Here is a 7801-nt window from a genome sequence, read left to right on the forward strand (position 1 = left end):
TCAGATCCATTTTTAATCACCATTTCTTTTGGTCTTTGTGCTTCTGGGTTTCTTCAAAAGCTTTGTCTCCAATGTTAGTGATCCTTTCTTCTGTGTGTTGCACTCTATAACGGAGGGATTCCATGGTATCTTTCAGATCTTTGAGGGCTGCAACCTCTTGCCTCAGTGTTTCAACTCTTTGGCCATTTTATCTTTGAAATCATTGAATTCTTGAGACATCTTTTCAATTATTTCTTGAGGTATCTTTTGAATAATTTCTCAAAATTCTAAATGCCTCTTTTCTTTCATTCTGTAAATCTCGTTTGCTACCCAAATTCTGAACTCAATTTCTGACATCTCAGCCATTTGCTTGTGGATGGGGTCTTCAAATGCTTCTGTGCCATCCTTCTTTGGGGGACTTGATCTACTCTGGTTGTTCTGGTTACCAGAGTTTTTCCTCTGATTCTGCCCCATGGTGAGTTTGCACTGTTTGGAGCCTATCCCAAAACCCTTCAGCCTGTGGCTGCCACTGGCGAAGACCCAAGCGGCAGGTGCTGGAGGGGGATGCGCTGTTCAAACAGTCCTTGGGGGGCCGTTAAGGTGCCCTTGGTATGGTGGCCAAGCAGCAGCAGCTGCAGGGGGATGCGTGGGTCAAACAGTCCTCAGGGTGCCCCACTTGGGTGTGTGGGGAATGATGGCAGCCACAGGGGACATGGGGGTCAAACAATGCTGGGAGCGCCCCCTCAGGTCCCCTGGGGCAGCTGCCAATCCGCAGCAGCGGCACAGATCAAGGAGTTCTGAGTGTGCCCTGCTCAGGTACTCAGGGGTGGTGACCGAGAAGGACAAAGTCTTAGGGGTGTCCCACTCGGGAATCTGGGGGCTGTGGCCAAGCTGCAGCAGCCGTGTGGGTCAAATAGTCCTCCGCCACCCGGGTGCCTGGGAGTAGCCATGAGGCAGCAGGTGCGCAGGGAGTGCGCAGCTCAAAGAGTCCTGGGGTGCCCCTCTCAGGTGTCTGGGAGGCAGTGGCCAAGCATTGGTAGCTGCGGGGGACACACAGGTTGAATGGTCCTCAGAGCGCCCAGCTCGGGTGCCCAGGGGGCTGTGGCCAAGCATGGTGGCAGCCTAGGGGGAGCAGCAGCTGCTGCAGGGGGGCGTGCTGGTCAAACAGTCCTCAGGGCATCCCACTTGGGTGCCCGGGGAGCAGTGGCCCAGCTGCGGTAGCCGCGGGCAACTCGCGGTGGAACAGTGCTGGGAGCACCCCTCTCAGGTTCCCTGGGGTGGCTGCCAGTCAGCGGCAGCCGCACAGGTCAAACAGTCCTGGGCGCTCCCTGTGCAGGTGCCCAGGGGCGGTGACCAAGAGGGTCAAACAGTCTTAGGGGTGCCCCCCTCGGGTGCCTGGGGGCAGTGGCCAAGCGGCAGCAGCCGCACAGGTCAAAAAGTCCTCTGCCACTCGGGTGCCTGGGGGCAGCCTCAAAGTGGTAGCTGTGTTGGGGTTGTGCAGGTCAAACAGTCCTGGGGCGCCCCGCTCGTGTGCCCAGGAGGCTGCGGCCAAGCGGCAGCAGCCTAGGGGGAACATGCAGTTCAAACAGTCCTCTGCGTGCCTGACTCAGGTGACCGGGGTTGACGGCTGAGCAATAGTGGCTATGCAGAGGATGCATGGGTCAAACAGTTCTGTGTGCCCCTTGCTTGGGTGCTGGCAGCGGCAGCTAAGGAGCAGGCACCCTGCGAATCGGACAGTCTTCCGCCACATAGGTGCCCAGGGCAGCTGTAAAGCGGCAGCTGCATGGGGGAAACATAGGTCAAACAGTCTTAGGGCGCCCTGCTCGGGTTCCCAGAGGGCTGTGACCAAGAGGCAGCAGCCTAGGGAGGCGCGCAATTGGAGCGGTCCTCTACGTGCCTGGTCTAGTGACCGAGGTTTGCGGGGGAGCAGTCACGGCTATGCAGGGGACACATGGGTAAAACCGTCCTGGGCACGGATGGCTAAGGTGCCCTGGAGCGGCTGCCAAATGGCAGCAGCTGTGGCTCAAACAGTCCTCAGTGTGCCCCAATCGGGTGCCTGGGGTGGCAGCCAAGTAGCAGCAGCCATGTGGGTAGAACAGTTCTCCGCCACTCAGGTGCCGATGAGCAGCGGGAAGTGGTAGCTGCATGGGGGTGGGGGTGGGCAGGTCAAATAGTCCTGGGGCGCCCTGCTCGGGTTCTCAGGGGGTTGCGGCCAAATGGCAGCAGCCTAGGAGGACACGTGGGTCGAATAATCCTCAGCACTCCCGCTGGGATGCCCAGGTGCAGTGGCCAAGTGGTAGCCCGGGAGAACATGCAGCTCCAGCAGTTCTCTGGCTGCAGGGCCAGAACAAGGTGCTTGGTCCCCTGGGTGAGGGGATGCTACTCTTGGGCCTCCTCTCACTGCCTCTGCAGGCAAGGGGGGAATGGTGGACTGGGAATTCAGAATGGTCGTGCAGCGTTAGTTCGATTTTTCTGCCTAGCTAGAGGGTGTTTAGAGTCTCAACAGGGTCCCTCTGGAGGAGTAGACCCCTCTTTCTGTAGCTCTCACATGTGGGATGAGACAATAAGTCCTCAGTTCAGGCTGGACTGTAGGAAACTCACAGGAGCAGACAAACAGAAAAAACGCACCTTTCTTGGGGGCGGGTCAGATATCCTTCCTCTGGGATGTATTATGTACCTGTAGGTTGCTTTCTAGGATACGCAGCTTGCCTCAGCAGAGAAGTCCTGCAGATGTCTTTCTTCTCTCTCAGCTGGGATCCTAGTCTTCAACTTTGTGGGTTTTTTTCTGGACTTTATCCTTCCCTCTGGATAGGAGCTTCTGTTGGAAGCCGGTACCTGTTGGCCATCTTGCTCCTCCCCCACAAAATCGGTTGGTTGTCTTCTTAATCTCCATTTTTACTTTCTTAAAGAGCAAGCACTCCTGTATTTTTGTTATGGTGTCTCAACTCCATTTATTCTCTCTCTATGTTTTAATTCACTCCCTTTTCTCTCCTTGGGTAGAGACTTTTATACTTTTTTCATCTTTCTGACACAAACTTCTCATATAACAACAAAGATATACCCCTTCTTTGTTGTTTATTTATTTGTATTTGGTTTCTTTTTTCTTATTTTCTCTTTATCTGAAATAACTATATTTTAAGCTTTCTTTATATATTCATATTTTTTAACCTTTTTTCTTCTTTCACTACTTTTTCTGAGAACTGGGTTGTCTTGGCATTGATCTGGATGGGAAGTCATGGCAGAGGTCTGTCTCAAGGAGCTTGCAAGATCACAGTCTAGGGAAACCTTCTACCTTGGCCTCTGAAAAGATAGACTTGTTTGGTAAGTCTACACTGCTGAATTTTTCTGTCATAATTCTCTCCTGTATTTTAATTATTTTTATCCCTTTCTTTTTTTATCATCTCATTTCTTCTTTTATTCTCTTCCTCTTCTTTTTACCTGCTCTCTCTTTGCCCTTCTTTTCCTTTTGGCCTTATCCCAAGAGGCCTCTTGAACACCAAAGCTCTGGGACAAGGTAATTTAAAGTAAAGAAGGAAGTGACAAGGAAAAAGCAGGGCAAGGAGGTGAACAAGAAGAAAACACATATGAGGAAGAACCAACAAAAAATTCTGGTAACATGAAAAACCAAATCAGAGCAAATCCCTCAAGGGACAATGAAGCAGCTACTACAGAGGACTCTACCTATAAGGAATTAATGTAATTGACAGAAAGGGAGTTTAAAATATGGATGATAAATTCAATGAAGAGAATGGAGGAGAAAGTGGAAAAACAGAACCCAAAGATGGATGAGAGACATGAAGAATATAGAAAGGCTATGGCAGAGCTTAAGGAAATGAAGGAGACAATCTGGGAATTTAAAGATGCAAGAGAAAGTATCAAAAATACATTAGACCATTGAGAAGAAAGAATCTCAGAGCTAGAGGATTAAGTTCTGGAGTTAACCCAGGTAGTTAAAGAAGTATAAAAGAAGAGAGAGAAAGCAGGATATTCACTGAGAGAATTACAGGACTTCACAAGCAATCAAACATAGGAAAAATAGGGATCCCTGAAGGAGAAGAAGATCATTCCAAAAGATTGGAAGCCCTACTGGAGAAAATTGTAAATGAGAACTTCCCAAGTTTCATGGAAGATTCTGATGCACTACTTTTAGAGGGATATCAAACCCTGTGTCATCTCAACTCAAACAGAGCCTCTTCAAGACACATTGTAATGAAACTTTCAAAACTTAAGACAAAAAAGAAAATTCTGCAGGCATTTAGGAATAAGTGCTAACCGACCTACAGGGACAAAGCCATTAGAGTGACAGCTGACTTTTCAGCTAGAACTTTCTAAGGCAGAAGAGAATGGACCTCCACCTTTAGCCTTCTTAAACAAAACAATTTTTAGCCCAGAATTCTTTATCCTGTTAAACTAAGCTTCGAAATTGATGGAGAAATCAAATCTTGTGCTGACATGAAAACTTTGAGGAAATTTGCCACAAGACCAGCTCTACATGAAATATTTACACCTATTCTACACACTGACCATCATAATGGACCACCAGTGAAGTAAAAACACAGAAACCAAAGGTCAAAACTTAGCTTCCACAATGATGCAAAGGACAAAACTATGCAATGGACTTTCACAAAATAAGATGAATAGCACTCCACCACACTTATCAATTCCCTCAATAAATGTAAATGACTTGAACTCCCCACTGAAGAGACACAGGCTGGCTAACCAGATAAAAAAGCACAAACCATCCATATATGTCTGTGGGAAATACAGCTAACCTTGGAAAACAAATCACTACTCAGGATTAAAGGATGGAAAACAGTGTTTCAGGCAAATAGAAATCAGAAGAAAGGAGGAGTTTCATTCTTATTTTCAGATACAAGTGGATTTAAAGCAACTAAAATCACAAAAGATAAAGATGGTCACTTCGTACTGGTCAAGGGATCAATAAAACAAGAGGACATTTTAATTCTAAATATTTATGTGCCCAACTTAAATCCTCCAAGATTTATGAAACAGACCTTGATTGGTGTAATCATTATGATATCCCATGACACTATAATAGATAGGGACGTTAATGCCTCTCCGACAGAACTAGATAGATCCTCTAAACAGAAACTAAACAAATATACAAGAGAATCAAATGTGACCCTAGAACCAATTGGCTTAATAGACATATATAGAACACACCATCCAAAAAAAGGAATAAACTTTCTTGTCAGCCCATGGAACATACTCCAAAATAGATCATATCCTAGGATACAAATCAAACCTCAACAAAATTAAAAGCATAGAAATTATATCTTGTACATTCTCAGACCACAAGGCAATAAAGGTGGAACTCAACTCCAAGAAAAATGTTCATCCCCACATAAAGGCATAGAAATTAAAGAACATTATGCTGCATGATCATTGGGTCAAGGAAGAGATAAAGGAGGAAATTGTTAAATTCCTCACACATAACAACAATGAAGCTACAAGTTACCAAAACCTGCAGGATACTGTAAAAGCAGTCTTACGAGGGAAATTTATTGTATTAGATTACTACATCCAAAAGGCAGAAAGAGAGTACATCAAGAAACTAATGAATCATCTTATGGAATTGGAAAAGAAGAACAATGTAATCCCAAACATAGGAGAATAAAAGAAACAACCAAAATTAAATTAAATCAGAGATTAATAAAATTGAAAACAAAAGAATCATTCAGAAAAATCAATGAAACAAAAATGTTTTTCTTAGATAAAATAAGTAAAATCAATAAATCTTTGGTCAGATTAATTAGAAACAGAAAAGTAAAATCTCTAATAACCTCAATCAGATATGATTAAGGGGAAATAACAGATGTCACAGAGATACAAGAGATTATCCCTGACTAGTGCAAGAAAATCTATGCCCAGATATTTGACAATGTGGAGGAAATGGATGAATACATGGAATCACATCGTCTCATTACATTTAATCATGAAGTAATAGATCTCTTGAAAAGACCAATTCCAAGCAATGAGATCATAGAAACAATAAAAAAATCTCCAAACAAAAAAATGCCCTGGACCAGATGGGTTCACATCAGAATTCTATCACAACTTCAAAGAACTTATAACTCTACTGCAGAACCTATTCCAAACATTGAGAAGGAAGGAAACTTTCCCAACATGTTTTATAAAGCAAACATCATTCTGATACCAAAATCAGGTAAACACCCAACTAAAAAGGAGAACTACAGACCAATTTCACCATTGACTATAGATGAAAAAATATTCAATAAAATATTAGCCAATAGATTACAGCTATACGTTAAAAATTATACATCACAATAAAGTAGGCATTCATCCAAGGGATGAAAGGCAGGTTTAACATATGCAAATCTATAAATGTAATTCACCATATGAATAGAAGCAATAACAAAGACCATATGATACTCTCAATAAATGCAGAAAAAGCATTTGATAAAATTCAACATCTCTTTCTAACAAGAACACTTAAGAAAATAGGCATAGGTGGCACATTTTTAAAACTGATTGAGGCCATCTACAACAAACTCATAGCTAGTATTTCACTGAATGAAGTAAAAATGAAAGCTTTCCCACTTGGAACTGGAGCCAGACCAGGATGTCCACTATTGCCACTACTTTTCAAAACAGTGTTGGAAGTTCTAGCCAATGTAATCATGTAAGAGCAAGACATAAAGTGCATCCAAATGGGAGAAGAGGAGGTCAAACTCTTGGTTTTTTGCTGATAATATAATGTTATACTTGGCAGACCCCAAAGACTCAACCACAAGACTCCTGAAAGTAGTCAAGAAGTACAGTAACATCTCAGGGTACAAAATAAATGTTAATAAATCAGTAGCCTTTGTATATGCCAACAACAGCCAGGTTGAGAAGCTAATCAAAGACACAATTCCCTTCACAGTAGTTTCAAAGAAAATAAAATACCTAGGAATACACCTAATAAAAGAGGTGTATTCTTTTTAGAGGTGAAAGACCTCTACAAAGAGTAGAATGAAACCTTGAGAAAAGAAAAATCAGAAGACATTAACAAATGGGAGAGCATACCATGCTCATGGCTGGGAAAAATTAACACTGTTAAAATGCCTATACTTCCTAAAGCAATCTACAGATTCAATGAAATCTCCATTAAAATACCATCATCATACTTTGAAGATTTGGAAAAAAATAGTTCTTTGTTTTGTATGGAATGAGAAAAATCCCCATAGAGCCAAGACTTTTCTAAGTGATAAACACAAAGCCAGACACATCACCATACCAGAAACTAGGCTATACTACAAGTCCATAGTGATCAAAACAATATGGTATTGGCACAAAAATAGAGACATAGACATCTATAACCAAATAGAAAGCCAAGTGATGAAACTAACATCTTATAGCCACCTGATCTTCGATAAACCAAACAAGAACATGCACTGGGGAAAAGAATCCTTATTCAATAAATCGTGCTGGGAGAGCTCATGTTTTAACCACACGTAAAAGACTGAAACTGGACCCACACCTTTCACCACTTAGAAAAATTGATTCAAAATGCATACAATTTTAAATTTAAGGCATGAAACAACAAAAATACTAGAAGAAAGCATGGTAAAAACTCTTTATTTTATTTTATTTTTTAGAGATAGAGTTTCATTATATCGCCCTCGGTAGAGTGCTGTGGTGTCACAGCTCACAGCAGCCTCCAACTTCTGGGATTAAGTGATTCTCTTGCCTCAGCCTCCCGAGTAGCTGGGACTTCAGGTGCCCTCCAGAACGCCCCGCTATAATTTTGCTGCAGCTTGGCTGGGGCCATGTTTGAATCTACCACCCTTGGTATATG

This window comes from Otolemur garnettii, unplaced genomic scaffold (assembly GCF_000181295.1).
Source record: "Otolemur garnettii isolate 467f Iridium unplaced genomic scaffold, OtoGar3 scaffold00153, whole genome shotgun sequence".
Lineage (NCBI taxonomy): Eukaryota > Metazoa > Chordata > Mammalia > Primates > Galagidae > Otolemur > Otolemur garnettii.